Here is a 15,621-nt window from a genome sequence, read left to right on the forward strand (position 1 = left end):
AAAGCAACTCAGGCCCCTAACTTTTCACTTAGTTATTTACTAAAGCAACAAACTTTACGTACTGCGGATATAATGGGTGATATGTAAAGGAATAAAAAGCTGGTCAACCAAAGATTAAGGAGTTTCGCAAAGACTCAAAAAACCGGTGATGAAATTCATGCTCCACTAACTTCTGACTGTGAACTTGAACCACAATCTCCCACACTGTAAGAGACCTACCTGGGTGATCATTCCGAGATAAGTCTTCTGAGTTTGCTCTGCTAAAGCTGTTCCACCTGAAGATAGCTGAGCACCCACAGTCTTGAGCTGCTTAGTAGAACCCACGTTCCAGTCCTTTATTTGAATTCTATCTTTCAAATGAGGAATGATGGGTTTTTTTCTGAAAGGAAAGGTACTCCTTGATAGAAGAAGAAAAAAAAAAACCCCAAACCCCCAAACTTGTCAAGTGTCTCAGTTTCTTCCCGCAGCAGAATGGGAGAATGGATAATCTCACTGTTTTCCTTGGTATGAGACTGGAGAGAGCTGGTAACAATGGGTTTTGATAGAAAATGAGAAAAAAAAAAAAGATAAATTTAACAGCATTGAGCAGTGCAATGACAGATTCAAACAGTTCTAAAGAGTTCATGGGAGAAAGCATTTTCAGATTAGACTCTAGAATCTGCAAAGGCTCTTTTAAAAGTTAATTTTTATTTTCCTACCCAGGGGTTTCTGTAATTACCTAGCTACAATAAGGACTATTACATTGCTTAATGTCAGCTTTAAGTGGACAAATGTTACCCAAATACGCTCATAATTACCTCCCAAATCAGCCAATATTCGCAATATTTTTAAAGTAGAGTTTGAAAAAGCCAGGTATACACGAAAATAATTATAACTCACACATTGGTTTTATTACTTAAGAAATGGAAAATATTTGCAGATATAAGAGTTTTATTTCTAACTGCATTTATTGCAGAAATTAAAAATAGGAATTTAATACTTTACCCTTGGATAGACTTCTCCCTTGCTGGCATACAAAAACTTAATTTACACTTCCCTGTGCCAGTATGAAAGGAACAATATGATCTATTCATGCACTCTAATGGGTTATAAATTAGTATAACCATTAAGGGAAAGAACCAGCTGTGGGCCTAATTGCAGACAGCACAATGAAACAGGAGTGGACAACACAAGGTGTAAGTCTAAGTTATGAGATAGAAACTAATAATTAAAATATTTCATTATATTACAGAGAAATGTAACGATCTCTCATCAAATACTTGTTTCAGTCTCATTCATCTTTTCCCAGAAACAATGCAACAACAGAGTAGAATTTAGAGAACAATAAAAAAATTATGTATTTGAAATACTATATGGGAAAGACAAAGAATATCAAGCACTTCCATTTACACTTTTGCATAATATATAAGTAAGAGGAAATGCTTTTGTTATTCAAGGCATAATTAAGCTGTGAAAGTCAAAGAGCCATGACTTTGTTAAGCTTACGAGGACTCAGGACACAAAGAGGTATTTACATAGAAAGGGAAATATTTAACGCATTTACACTGGTTATTTATCAAAATCTGAAATGCCTTTGTATGGCAAAATGCCTTGACAATCTATTTATATAAATTTAGGAGGCAACATGTGGTATATGCAGTCCATCACAAAACATTCTGTTACTGTAGTTTTACTCTTTTCGCTGTGGCATCCTGTACAGGATCCTGGCTAGCATTAGCAACCACAGTAGATTGGTCTGTCATATGCATTTGGCTGCATGAAACTAAATACGTTTTTATTGACACAAATTAAGTCAATCTTGTTCTGACAGAAATATAGTACTGCTTTAGACTCTCCTTTTAGAGCTAGCAAATAAGAAACAACATCTGAGTACTAGCAGGAAAACTAAAGAATAGGAACACTTATGCATCCATTGGCCATACAATAATTTCATTTTTGAACTCTTTTTTCAGTTTATTTACTCTATTACCTTATAAGTTGGTTTCCCTATTATTGTGGTACTACATACAGTCAGCAAAATGGGGATTCTACTGAACACAAACACATAGAAAATTATACCCTCTTTCCTCAAACTACTTCCAGTTTGAAGGTAAGATACAACAAATAAGTGAGACAAGCTTTCAGATTGTGAGGAAACTTGTAACAAGAAGAGGCAGCAGCATGCATATTAGAGGCCACTCTTTCAACTCACCCTTTTCCCAACCTCAGCCAGCTTTCTGCTTCTCTGAGTAAAGCAGACCAAACATGCTTTTGAAAGAGCAGGCAGGAGGATGCCTGGGATGCATAAGAAAAGAGAAGTCAGAAACAGTATACATTTGTCATTTTTAGAAAGAAGTTAAACAGAGGTGTGGTGTGATTTCACACCTCCTTCCTTAAGAGACAAGATAATTAAGAACACCAGTAAAAAGACCAAAGCTAGAAAAAACAGTTGAAGGTTGTGTTCCCTGAACTCCATATAGATGCTAAGGGGAGAGTAGAAACACTGAAGGCTAGAGGAAAGGGAGTAACAGAAATAATTAACTTTTATTCTTCAAAGATTAAGCCAGAAAACGAAATGAAAAGAGAATTTTTAAATGGATACCGTGCTGAAAGATACACCTAAAACTCTACTGGTACGGCTGACACACCTCATTTCATGTACATATTGATGGAAAAAATACTATAAACAGTAAAAAAAATCCCAAAACCAAAAACGCAAAACTGAAACCAATATATCGGTTTTGAGAAATGTCATACAAATTCTGAATACTGAACATATGAGGAGGAGGCTTTCCTAAGCCATGAGACATTTCTTTACCATTCAAGCACCTTCTTGTCTAACTACAAAGTCTGTATTCTACCACAAATGCCTGGGGGAAAACTCACTCTCAAAACAGAGGCTAGAACATCAAGTGCCTACACTCAGTATAACACGTTCTCTATATCCAATGAACTTGAGTTGGTAGCTTGTCAAAAATACTCTGCTTCAGCAGATAGGAACAGCAAACAGATTCCATTGCAAAAAGAAGGCAGCCTTTTACAAGCAAACACAGAAAGAGTAACTTACCACTATCCAGACATAGCTGACCCTCAGCAAGAACCTTGTTAACGACAGAACAAAAAGTTGGTCTAAACAACAGTGAAGAAGGAATATCCTCCATATAAGAGAGCTCATGAGACAGGAATGCTGAAATTTTCTCTGTAGCTATATCACTTGTAAATGCAGAGAGACCAATTGATTCCCACTTGGGATATCCCCCAGGAATATATCCATGAGAAATTAAATTAAAACAGGTGTGGATCAGTGCTGCTCCAACATGGGAGCAACTACTGAGTGAGATCTCCCTGCCTGATCCATAACTTCCAGGCACTGAGTTTCTATTTTAAAATATCCTTTGTGTTCCTCTAGGAGGTTGACATTTTTTTCTGAATCATTCAGCCTAACTGGAGCCAGAATCCACACCCATCAGAGGCTTGCAAAACCCAGAAGGCTTCAGATATCATTTATCTAAAAAGGGCCCTTAGATCCTACTTCCTGCAATTTTATATATATTTTTTTAGTACTTAAAGAATGAAGGCAGAGAAAGGTAAACGATAGCCTATGTAACCAAACCAAATGGGATGTTTCTTAAGTTTCCACTGCAACTCAGTAACAGATAAAGCACATGATGCAAAACCCAGCCTAATCAATAGAAAATCTCTTTTTTGCCTTTTAATCATCTCTGGATCAATAAGATCTATTACTCCCACATACGATGCTTTTGATTAAATTTATTTTCAAACACCAGTTTGAACACTGTTAACTGAACACTACCTTACCAAATGGAAAACACTGCCTTTCTTTATACTTAATCCACTGTTCTCATTATACTTTTGCCATTGCTGTTTTGATCATTAACTGTATCACTAGATGTGGCTTAATAATTACTCATTCCTTCTAGAAGCCTTAGTATAAATTCTCAGTATAAAATTCTTTCTTATTCCTCAGGTTTTCTGGAAAAAAATATTGGTCTTTTTTATATCATCAACTGTTGAAAACTTTTAATACTATTTCAAGAGATAGTTGCAGTTTTAATAGAGTCTCCCAAAAGTATTGCAATAAGTACAGCAGTGAGATTAACAATTCAATAGAGCAATTAGATGTTTAGGTCGCTTGATCATAGCACAAGAACCCATCTGTAATGAAAAGCAGTCTCTTCCCAGAGGTCCTCTCCAATAACACTGTAACAAGACATACGCTACTGTTTTGCAGAAAAACTAACCAAGATCTGTATTTATCATCTTGTGCTCAAATTTAACACAGTTCTTCACTGGACCTGCTGGTAATTTATTAGACATTAAATACTTTAGGTGATTAACATTATGCACTCATGTCTGAAAATATCCATTCTGCCTCTTTGTAAAAGGTTTAAAAATGTCAAACAGACATTTTATAAGCTTTTTATAATTATAGGAAGTCAGGCATTTCAAAGTCTATTTTGGTGTTGTAGTCAAAATGTCTCTTTTGCACTTGTATAGTTACATCTTTGTAAAACTGGTGTAATAAATTGGGAAATTGCATCTTTTATTAAGGAACAAATTAAGGCATAACTGTTTGATGGTGTTGAGCTACATGCTTCCTCCACATTTACAAAACAATCATCATTGTAGCAAATCTTGAATGTCTAACAATTACATCCCCAAAATGTTAAACAGAATACATTACATTCGAACTTACATTACTGGTTGGCATCGAAATTGGTAGATGCGGGTTCAAATTTACAAGATCATGAATACCTACTTTTTCCCATTCTTTCCAGATAAGATGTTTTTGTCACTAGATAGGAAAATACATATTAAAAAACTCAGATATAAGAAAGGAAATAGACAACAAAGGTACAAAAAGGAACACCTGCTTGTTTGCTCACTGCTACAAACAGGAATAGTGTTTTATAGGAACATAAACTTCAGTGTCATGCCCAATGTTTCAGAATCAATAAATCTGTGACGCAAGCAAAATTATCTTGATAAAGAGGAGAAAGTGTGTGAAATTATGCAAAACAAATACACAAGACAAAGGTCATCATATAAATTATGTGAAATAATACAACATGAAATAAGGTAAGACTGAAACACCAAGTAGGAAGAAAAAAAAATAAATAATCAAGGGCACAAATAGGAAGCACGAATACCTCACTAGTTCTGTGGAAAATACTCTGGGAATTCAGATTCAATAATTCAACACAGTAAGTGGGGGTAAAAATGCAAATGGAGTTGTGAAATATATTAACAGAAGTGGGGTATATAGACCATGCAAGGTAGTTACGCTGTTACATTTGTCATTGGGGTTATAGCTCAGCTGGACCACTGAATCCATTTATTGGGCAGTACAGTGTATGTCTTTTCCCAGACCACAATCTTTTTCTTAAAGAGTGATGTGCTTACTTTTTTAACCTATAAGACCTAAATCTTCAAATACACCTAACAATGACAGTTCATCCCCCTATCTACCAAAGACAAGAATTACAATAACTTGCAATAAAGAGGACCAGAAAAGTCTTCCCCTTTTAAGGGTAGGGAAGTATTGCAGGTCTCCCTCTCAAGACGTTACACAAAATATCTGTTAAGAAAGTTACAGGTATACTGCATTTTGTTGCAGTGCAACTGTTGGGCTAGATTACTTCTTGAGGTCTGTTATGACAAGTTAACACCGCCTTTTGAGAATTCTTCCCCAGAGTCAGTTATGACATTGTGTCAAGTGTATGAATCCATGCCCATCCTCAGATATAGTTCCGTTACAAGCTTTAAGAAATGTAGACAAAAAGATGTGGTCCCATTCTTAACCCTGGCACAAATCCCAAAATTGCAAGTATGCACCCATCAGAGCACAAACAGATTTTGCCCATCACATCTCAATTTACTGCCTTCATATATCCCATTTACCGAATTAATGACGTAATCACAGGGCTTTTCTCAAAAATGCCAGAATATGATTCCAAATGGAGATGGGATTTTCAGATACCTATCACTTGAGCAGTCTCTATATTGTGTATATGTGCTGCATGGAGCTACAGGCATAATGTGGACATGGTGATAGCTCAAGAAGTCTTTGTTCACTCCCTGGCCTAGCTACAGAAGGTAAAAGAAAATCGGTGGATGGGTAACTACTCATCAGTTCCTCAGAAATTCGTTAGCTTCTAAGTTCCCAGGTTGTGAACTTTTTCCTCAATAGCTCTAAGTTTCAGAGACATCTAGACAAAAAGAATTTCTATAAGAATTTAAGCTAGGTGCCTCTGCATAAAAAAGTCCACTCACACTTGAGCAAGACAAGGCAGAAGACTCATTAGACTTTCTGTTGGCAGCATTTAAATAAACTAAATTATGTCAGCAAAAACAACAAAAAAGAAAATCTTCCTTGATCCAACAGGATTATTTATTGCTTTTTCTCACATAAAAATGAAGAGTCTGAAATTAGACAGTATGGATACTAGAAGCAAGCACTCCCACTAGAAACCATCTAGGAACTAACATTTCACAGGGATCCTGCCCTTCAAGCACCATGCACTCTCAACAGGAAATTATTTGTTCTTACCCTGACTCTGTATTCACTAGGCCACCTTTTGTCTCTCAGATCTGGAGAACAGTTGGAAGCAAAATATCTTGGTACCAATCCAGGAAAGATGAAAGTGACTCTGACAGGTCTAAACAAGCATGCAAAAGGCAGAGTTGTAATGGCATATTCTGTGAATATATACATACTCAATGCTTGTTCTTATGCATTATGGCCCCTGTGTTATTTGGGGCTCTGCCATTCTAAAATTGTCAGTTAATAGCCATGACATGACATGACACAACACAAAATGAAATGCCTCTTTGCTGTTGACTGTGATACGGTCTTTTCCATACAGTGACTTGTGGCTTTGTAGCCTCAAAGCTATAACATTAGAATGTGTTACAAAATGATCAGCAGATGTCAAGGGCAAGTAAAACAAAAGACTATTTTGTTAATGCATACAGATAAAAAGGCTTGAATAACAAGCAGATGTTAAACAGAAGTCATATGTACATACCAAAAATAGAAACAATGCAAGTAGGAAAAAAATTATAAATTAATTCTGAATTATTTGAAAGCATAAACATTTTTAACACTATCTGATTCTAGATGTAATGCAGAAATCCAATTCCTTTTTTCTAGGCGAACTCTCTTCAAGCCTAAATTATGCTTAAAAGGTTATGTTAATTCCTCACAAAATTAGTTTCTCTCAGTAAACACTGCTGTCTGCTCATTTATTTGTAAATACTCATATAATGCTTTTTAGGCAACGTAGGTGAGGCTTAGATGAGGTTTGAATGTCATATTAACACTTTTTTGAAAATGTGTTTTTCCAGCATGCAGTCCTGGTATAGGACATCAAACATACATACAGAAAATGACAAACCCTAACTTAAACTGATTAGGATCAAAAAGAGTTTACAGGTATATTTAATAGTCCTGAATGGAGTCAAGGCTTATAGAAGAATAGAACTTCCCTATACTCGCCACCTAAACCTATACATAGTGTGTAATTTCAAGTTAGTTTTAGCACTAGCCCATTTTTGCTACAAAGAAATGACTAGCCTGAGAACATATGAAGTCCAATGACATATTTTCTTTCCTGCTGTGTCTTCCCCTATCTCTGAACAGGTACAGTGATGGGTTTAGACCACTATACAGAAGAACACACGTTTAGGAGCATGTAACAGACTACCATCCTCCACTGTTATTTTAAACAAACATCTGGCAGGGTGAAAAAAGCAGCAGAAATCTCAAGAGCTGCTCTAGATGAAAAAGTGTAATATACTGTAATGCTATGTTATGACTAAAAATGAGAAAACAGCACAATCATATTACAAATATGGAAACCAAATTTTGTTATCTCTTGGAATTAAGTTCTCAGTACAACTGTGCCAACTACTGCCATCTCCATGGCTGACAACCAAATTTCCACTGACTTGAGACAGTGGCATTTTTTGTACTAGGGGCTAAAGAAATAGTGTATTTCTTTAGACTGTTGTACTACAACACAAAGCTCCATCACACAACCTATATGCCTCATGCACTAAAATGAATAATAATCATTATTTTCCTGCAAGCAGGCCTAGGACCAAATTATCTTATTAAGAAGTAAGCAACAAAACTTCGAATTAGATCACCTTTATTGAAGCCAATTTGTAAAGCAATACAGGTGAGTTTTGTCATAACACTTTAACAGGAATGGGTCCAATATGAATCAGACCCATTAAATTAAACATCGTAGTATTGGTAAGTGTTGTAGAAAATAACAACAAAATTTTTAAAACATTAAAAAAAATGTTACCAGAAGTGAATGTGTTGACATTTGTTAGCCTGGTACAATACACTTCAGGAGAAATCTATGTGACTTACTAACAGATTCTTATCTACTACTTGTTACAAAACTTAGTGCATTTAATATAGTATCTCAGAATTATATAATTGCTTTAATTTAAAGATCTCAAGATTCTTTGCAAAAGTTAACAGATTAGGTAAAGTACGCACAAGCAGCATGCTGAACACTACTGAAAAAATATCACCTCTTGAATATATAGTATTAAATGCTCTTTCTGATCTGCAAGCATCCACGGCTCCTATGGAAATCAACAGATACCTAAATATCTCCATACATCAAACTCAAGACTCTAAATATTATTTCTAGGTGCGTACAGAAATCCTGATGTAAAAGATCAGTAGCCACTCATCAGTGTTTACATACAGCACAGTAACCACCTTACGCAGCAACAACTGGTACTCAATGCTTTTGAGTCAGAACACTGTTTCTGGCAATCAGTACCGACTGGGCAGCCTGCAAGCGCTATCTTGGAGGTATAGGCTAGGCCCAAGTTTGGTGGTGCCTTTAGTGAAGCAGGTTTAAGGTGAGCTGTTCAGCAAATAATAACTCTTAGCAAATAGCTGACAGCATTTCCTCTTCCTATATCTTGCTTCACTTAGGTCCTTTGACTGCAATAGTACTGAGCATATAATGCTACAACTTCAGCATGAACTATACATAGTTTCTAGAAAAAGCTGTTGTGGAATGATGGAATCATCATTTTTCATTACATTTAACCACCATGCAACTGACTTTCTGTGAATATTTACAGCACTACAAGCATTTGAAATAGAAAATAATTGTCTACTGTGGCAGTCTCGGTTCCTATTTTCTTCTACTCCAGATTGCAATACTATTCCTATCATCACAATCCAGTGAATATTTTTAAAAATGTATTTTCAATATTGTACTTCTTTTAGTCCTGCTTCTTTTTAAAGATTCAGTGTGTAAAGGCCTTCCCAGTTCAGTGTAAACACAGCTTAGTAAGACATAAAAATTCCATTCTCAGTGTACTGATCTGACCTTATTTTAGCCAAAGCAATGCCTAGAGATGCATGTTGTGTTTTTAATGTTATCTTGTAGGGAAAAAAGTCTCTAAACATGACTCCTCGTTTATTTCCAAAAGCCCTATCAAAACTGTTTTGCAGCAGTATCATCACAAGAAATGAAGAGACTGAAAAAAAAGGGAATAAAAATCAATAAGGAAAGGAAACATAGCATCATAGAATGCTTTGGATTGGAAGGGACCTTTACAGGTCATCTAGTCCAACCCCCCTGCAACAGCAGGGACATCTTTAACTAGACCGGGTTGCTCAGAGCCCCATCCAACCTGACCTTGAATGTTTCCAGGGATGGGGCCTCCACTACCTCTCTGGGCAACCTGTTCCAGTGCTTCACCACACTCATTGCAAAAAATTTCTTTCTTAAATCCATGCCTGAACACGTTAGAAGTTGTTTACATGAGTTTATCTTCCTTCAAATTTGTTAGCTACTGATGTAACAGAGGACTCAAGGAAAAAGAGATGACCTGTTACAAAATGGAGAAAATCTCAAAAGCTCTTCCAAATAGCCAGTACTTCTGAGCTGCATGGGAGTCTGCCTTGTCCATTGGCCTCCTCTTCTCCTCCTGACAGAGGGAAGCTCCTTTGTCTTCAGCTTGGTAGAAATCAAACATTACCCCTACTCTCCATACAAAGACTAATTTCATTTCGTTCCCTACCTTGTCTTCTTCCTCCTTTGGATAAGTCTACGTGGAAACTTAATAGGTACTGTATAATTAACATAGCTTCCTTTCTTGCTGGGATGCTTTTAGCTCCTGGTAAAATTAAGCAAGATCAACTGGAGAGGCAATAGACTCTCTCACACAAAGGAGGGAGTAAAATAGTATGCCTTGTTCTTCAGAGTTGGGATGGAAATGATGGTTAAAAGTAGGAATAAACATGGAAGCAGACTAGGTAAAACCAAGGTGAAAAAGCACTGTATTTGTATCTCTGCTCAAGTCTTTAGACTTACTTTTACTGTTTGGATATACAGTGCTTAACTTTGAAAAACTCCAAACCTAGTAAGAACTACAATATAAACACTTCTAAAACCTACTGTATTAAAAATGTGAACACTGCAAAGCCAAAGTCAAAAAACAGTCACACTGAAATCCTTTCTTTTGTATTTTTTTCCCCACAGTATTATGATACAGCCTTTAATTATAGTCACCTGTATCTAAACCTGCCCATCCCACTCCAGATAACAGAAACCAGATACATAGGGAGAAAGTCAAACAAACAAAAAACAAACAAACAAAAAAACAAAAACAGAGCCGTGCTAGGACTATTCATTCCTCAAGGGCCTTCCTGAACTCAGAATCACAAATTAGATATCCTGACACTCCGTTGAGATTTCAGCTTCCCCGGAAAATAAGATTTAAAGCACACTGTCTTACATCTAATCTTCTAGATGATAACAATAGTAAGAATCCCGTAAGTCTCACTGCTACAAATTAAGTCAAGAATTAGGTAAACTACGATGACAACTACCTAAGTTTTGCTACTGCTGGATGGAAATTCCACCAGCTTGCCAGTATTCTCTAATACTGTTGCATCCAATGATTTTTAAAAAGGTCAGAATATTGAACTTTAGCATCAAACATACACTTTGTGTGTTTGGTAGAAGGTCTGCATTTACACAGTATCATCAACTAAAATTTCTGATGACAAAATTCTGGACGTAAACAAGCAAGTGCCATAAGCAGCATAAATACAAATGACTAGGAATTGCCAACCCACAGGAAAAAGGAAGGATTTTAAATGTTGTGATATTAATGAGGCATTCAGTAAGTAGCTCTAATTGGAAAGAGAGGAAGAGAATTTTTGTTCTCCCCTCCAAAATCAATTTCACTGAACTATGTGGAAAATATAAAACTTTTCTGAAGGAACAAGTAGTTGATTAAAAAATATTAAAGCACCTACAAGTTGGGTTTTTTTCATTCTATGGGAGAGGACAATAAAGTATTTAGCCTGGGAATACAATTCAGAAAATTTAGGACAATAGTGGATTACAAGCGTGGAAAAAGACTACTACAGAGTGCTATCCCAATTAAGCAAAGGATTGTTTTTCTGTTAAAAACAATGACTGCGAAGTTATCACAAAGGAACATCCCACTGACAGGACAAACTGGTACAGCAACATCAGAGAAATAGGTCCCCATCACAGAAAATTACCATTCCCTTCTCTTCTCCAAGTTATGACACATCACTCGTTCACTTGTGACAGATACATCCATATTGTAGTCCCACAATCCTCACACTATTCCCATGATGTTCATCAATACATCTCAATGTCTCTTTTGACTTAATGCCAAGCGGTAACCGAAATAAGGTTACTTAACATACACTTTTAAGTAGAGATACTAACAAACAATGAAACAGCTTGGTGGGGAGACGATGCTCTTGACTACCAGGCTACCTTCCTGAAAGCGGCTCAACTGACAGAGGGACATTTGCCTATTACAAAAACCCATCTACTTGAAATGGCAAGTCTGAGCTCGCTGCCAAAGGGGACTGTGGAGATTTTGCAGAATGTTAGCCAAGGGGTTAATCGGAGGTTTGTTACAATTGGCGGATGTGGCCAAGGAAATCTATGATCATGCATCATTAGTGCAAGCCACGTGGCCCCATTTTTCCCCCATATACATCTGGATTTCAGATACATTCCATGACAGTTTGGATGATCTGGTTAAAGGAATGGGTATGTCAAGGAGGAACATAGGAAAGAACCATATGGGACTGAAGCAAATCTGTTCATTGCAGAGCCTTATAGTCAGGCAATTGGGATTCCACAAGTTTAGTGCAAGACAAATGCTTTTGTAGGAAAGCATTATGAGAAAGAAATCTAGAGCAAACAGCTGTTTGGGCAGCTTATACATCTGCATTAACAGAGAAGAATCTTCAATAGCTTGACTAGTTCTGATATATAGGATGATTAAGACTCAGGGCATTTTTACAGTATCAAAGCGGATAGGAACTGCTGAGGATTTTACTGCACAAATCAGACAGGAGGTATGCTTTTTAATATACTAGTGCCTGTTGATAATTCTGAGATTTCATGCACTGAAACTAATGGGACTAATAAAAGGGTTTTGTAACAAGAGAACTGTTATAGCTATGGCAACAGCAACTTGAATGAAGGAGTTGTATCAGTGGTTAGAGACTTTGGGAGAAAAAGATGCAGATACACGTGCAGGATCTTATGTAACAACATGATTCAATATGGGCACACAGGAGGCTGGACTGTGGCCATTTAAATATCAGGGATTTACTAGAGGGAAGGAACCTTTTTCTGCAATCTCAGTAGTCATTGCTTTAGACAACCAAACAGTCAGGGCATCCCCAGTGCATAACTGCTCCCACCTGGCCACTTAGGAAGTCTTCTAGCTTCCAGTTACTGGGCCAGCTGTGACAGGATACCTGGAAACAATCATAAAAGTCTCTTCCACAGCTAGACACTTCTGGACAAAAGTTTGGAGAGTAGCATAAGAATGCCAGTATAAGACAGCTGGAAAACAGTGCAACGTCTTTGGACAGTTTTCCCACAAAGCATGTTCTCATGTTGCAAATGTTGGCATTTGTAACAATTTTAGTTCATACCACTGGGGATGTGGACGGTATCACAACTACCCTTGAAGAGAAGAGCTTAAAGCAGATGTAGAGGAGATGCTGACTTTGCTGGAAAAGATTAATGAGACAAAAGAAATCAGTAGCAAAGTTCAGTTAGCACATCCTAGGAATTCAGTGAGGGGCTGAACAGTTCCTCTCAGAAGAGAGGCTGTGAAGCTTTAGGAGCTCTGAATTACTGGTATCACTTTGGAGAGCCAGCATCACAGACCATAATGTAAAACACCATCCTGACTTTAAACTCAAGCAAAACAAGTCCAAGAAGATGGTATATGTGTGGGAATTGTCACGATGCCCAGAGACTACTGATGAGCAGCCCAAGCAGCATTAAAATAAGAGATAATCAGAGACTTAATATCTTGTGGTAAACCTATTATAGCAAGGTGGTTCAGTATGCACGAATGACAATTAGATTGCATGTTTTGCTAAGAAAAGAAGAAAAAAACCCCACCAAACACAATAAAGCAAAAAGAGCTTTTCATTCAGTCCCTTTTCCAAGAAGCCATATTCGTTCTAAACTGGTCAGAGCAAAATAAGAATGCAGTGACTAACAAAAACATCATGTATGTGAATATACTGAAATATCTGGATAACCTTCAGTCTTGATAAAAGTGATAAGTGATATATCAGAATAAAAGGTACTTGGCGTAGAAAGTTCAAAGCACCACTTCATCATATAAACAGCCATTAGTACTCTCAAACATTTGAGTTTCCAAGAGACAGGCAGTACTATTAGAAGTGGCTGCCTGAGGATCAGCAGAGAGTGAACAGGCTGAAACAAGAAGGTACTCACCATTCAGCCACATGATAACAAAGTGGGAGCACTGCCAGTCAAGATTAAGGGGAAGAAATACTGTAGAACGGAGTAGAGATAGTGGAGGAATGAGGCGTTTTTATCAGAGAGGATGTATGTAGTAATAGCAAGAATCATTCTGACATGGACTTGCTATACAGACCAAAGCTTCTAGATTATACGGAAGAAGCTAAAAATGCGCCTGACTGACACTAAGAAAAGAAATTATCTTCAACATCCTAATTCCTGTTCTAGGTTTTTTATACATTTCTGTGATAATAAGATATTTTCTTGACGCTGGCACCTAGGAGGTCCTGAAAAGGATTCAGGTTTACACCACACCCATGAATTCCCCACTAATTAGTTTATGTGGTCTCATTTTGACAATGATTTAAGGCCTCTACCAGAAAACAAACAAATTTTATGAACAGGAAAACAGTTGGTATGCAATTTATAGCCAAGCTTTTGGCAGCAGATTGATAGTTTTACATCATGTACTATCCAGAGAGATTTGGCAAGGTAGATAAGATGAACACAGCTGTAAAAAATGAATTATCAGAAGCAAAGCAGCTGAAATTAAATGTTTTCCATCTATTGTAAGTCCATTAGAACAATGACTGAAATAACTATGAATAACTCAATTTGCTGTAGTGCAGCAGCTCATAAAAAAATTTCAGGATAGCAAAACTGAAACTGGTTTAACACAAAGGGTGATGCCACAGATCACAGAAAGGACACAGATCACTTCAGTGCCTTTTACAGAATAAATGCCTTACAGTCTGGAGTGAAAGTTTGTAATATTAGTCCTTCTTTATACTTGAAATACCTTAAAAACAAGAGATGCTACAGGCCACAGAATCACAGAATTGTATGGGTTGGAAAAGACCTTTAAGATCATCGAGTCCAACCGTAAACCTAACACTACCAAGACCACCACTATACCATGTCCCTAAGCACCTCATCCAAACGTCTTTTAAATACTTCCAGGGATGGCGACTCAACCACTTCACTGGGCAGCCTGTTCCAATGCTTGGTAACCCTTTCAGTGAAGTAAAATTTCCTAATATCCAAACATGGTCCATACATGGACCATGGTCCTCACTATGGTCCATACAGGTCCATACATGTCAGCTGAAAATTCATCCAGGACAACCTAAGCTACTATGAAGTACTTTGTTTCCCATTTGTTTCATGAATGTGACCTGTGAAATTGCAATCACCTGTGCTACTTTATGGGACTTCTTGCAGATTATGCAAATTCCTGTATGCTGTCCTGCCCTTAACCATGGGACTGGTACAGCCAGTACTTCACCATCCCCCAGCTGAAAATTTACTGGTAATTTGTCAATTCAGTAGACCCAGAGCTACTAAACCTCTCTGGAAATGAGAATCTCTTACAATTACTAAGTGCCTTCTTTCTAGAGTGCCCATTGCTTGCACAAGGACTTCTTTCCTCCTCTGCATGAATAAATTAGGAGAACATGAAAGGAATGGGTTTAAGACCAGTTGTCCCACAGTTCCGTTAAGTTTTGTCAAAGTAATATCTAGCTAACATTAAGAATCACTGAGTTTTTACTCCAAGTAATGTTACCATGGATGAAATTACATAAGAACAATACTGAAAGGGAACAGACTTACTCCAACTAGTAGCCGTGATAGAGAACTATGTAGAATTCCACTAAAATGCTATTGCTGTTAAACCCCTAAAGTAGTAGCTGCTGTGTTGTTAGTAAAATGTTATTGCAGTAGTTAAGGTTTACAGAAGGTCACTCTCTTTAAACATTTACCAATTCTGATTCTCCTCCCAAGAACAGTA

This window comes from Ciconia boyciana, chromosome 1 (assembly GCF_034638445.1).
Source record: "Ciconia boyciana chromosome 1, ASM3463844v1, whole genome shotgun sequence".
Classification (NCBI taxonomy): domain Eukaryota; kingdom Metazoa; phylum Chordata; class Aves; order Ciconiiformes; family Ciconiidae; genus Ciconia; species Ciconia boyciana.